The following is a 1885-nucleotide window of genomic DNA, read 5'->3' on the forward strand; positions in this document are numbered from 1 at the left end:
TGTGTACAGCCCTATCCAGGAGCGATCCTGTTGTATACACAGATATGATTGGGGGGGAGGGGTGACACCCCAATATAGAGAGAACATTGTATATACAGATATGATTGGGGGGAAGGGTGACACCCCAATATAGAGAGAACATTGTATATACAGATATGATTGGGGGGAAGGGTGACACCCCAATATAGAGAGAACATTCTATATACAGATATGATGGGGATGGTCAGACTGCAGACAGATGGGACTTTAATTTGGTATCATATTTGTATGTTTTTTAGGTGATTAATAGTTAACAATTTGATTAGAATGTATTTTCCGGCAATTTCTCACCACCCCCATATCAGTTATATGACATCAGTGTGATGTCATGTAGAGGAGGGCGACGCTTGCTGTGAATGTATACATCTTTGGAGATGATTGGTTGCTGGTTGCGAGGTGCAGCGTGCACTTGTTGCCTCCCCCTAACTTGTGTCCCCCAATAACACGAACATTTCCTATAACCGCAGTATACGGGGGAATTGCGCCATCCACGCCATTAGAAGTACATTTACCATCTACCATTCTTTATTGGGAGCGCACACCAGGACACACATTTCCTCTTTTATAAGAGCGAGGGCTCACTCTATATTTGTATATGAAATACTTATAAATGTTACATCCATTTTATCAGTTTATTATCAGACCGCGTCTGATTGATGCTCCAGTTGGAGCTGCCAGATCTGAATCGGCAGGGAGGGGGCGGAGTCACAGATCAAACTCCTTCAAATCTAAATTTCTACCTTCGATCTATTGATCTATATAGTACACAGTGGGTCTTTTATTAGCCAAGCCATGAAGGAGAGCCTAGAAAATACCTGGAAAGGAGCTGAGTGCTCCACCTGCTGGCTAAAAATGAGAATACAGAACAAGCTGATCCACCTGCAAGGAATTAATAATTCAAAAGTGTTTAAAGGATAAGTTCACCTTTGGGAACATTTTTCAATTTGCCACCCATTTTTAGAATGGAATATGTAACATGTTCCCATAGCCGCAGTCGCCGCCCCCCCCCCCCCCCAACAGATAGTACAGGGAAACTTCTCCCTGTATTATCTGTCTGATTTGAAAACAGCATGGCCATGTCATTCATTCATGGACTTCTGTGAATGAACTGAAAGTCCCGACAGACTTGGCGGCTGTGGGATTGTGGTTTTCAATGAACTACTGCAGTGCTGAGGAGCGCCATGGTAGTTCGTTGAAGCTTCCTGTCAAAATATCTGCTTGGCTGTACATCCTGTACATTCCATATGGCAGGCAGATAGTCTGACAGGTCTGCAGGAGACCTGCATGGCATCAGCAATCTACTGATCACTCGTGCATTGATTTCCAGGCTCCTTTGGACAAAAATATTAAATGCACATTTTTTTTACCTGCCAGAAAATGTGCATTTATTATTTTTGTCCAAAAGGTGAACGTATCCTTTAAGAGACTCTATACAAACATTTGACACCTTCACTTCAGTTTAAATGTTATTCCACCTCTAATCTACACTCAACATTTAATTTGAGCCTCTGGGTACTCAAGGCATTTAGAAGGTGAGGGAGCCATCTTGACGATTACATTGGCCGGGAATCGAACCCGGGTCAGCTGCTTGAAAAGCAGCTATGCTAACCACTGCACCACCAATGCTAGGTAGCATGTGTTTGGATTGTGGGAGTACTCAGAGGAAACCCATACAAGCACAGGAGAACATGCAAACTCCATGCAGATAGTGTTATGGTCAAGGACTCCAATATGGTTGGGATCCTTCTAGAGCCTGGAGAGGCTCTGTGATGTCAGCTGACATCAGACTTTAGCCCGTTGTCATCTGATTCTGGATTACAGGAGAGCAGAGGAGGCTCTTTAATTA

At 43.5% G+C, this 1885-nt stretch overlaps 1 non-coding gene across 1 annotated transcript; it reads right to left on the reverse strand.

Moving 5' to 3' along the window:
* Positions 1 to 1593: 1593 nt before the first annotated feature.
* TRNAE-UUC (transfer RNA glutamic acid (anticodon UUC)) lies at positions 1594 to 1665 on the reverse strand. The gene has a single exon. It is a non-coding gene; the product is annotated as a tRNA-Glu (tRNA).
* Between the last annotated feature and the right edge of the window lie 220 nt (positions 1666 to 1885).

Source organism: Staurois parvus, unplaced genomic scaffold, assembly GCF_062004578.1.
Source record: "Staurois parvus isolate SC_StPar_1 unplaced genomic scaffold, SC_StPar_1.0 ptg001183l, whole genome shotgun sequence".
NCBI lineage: Eukaryota > Metazoa > Chordata > Amphibia > Anura > Ranidae > Staurois > Staurois parvus.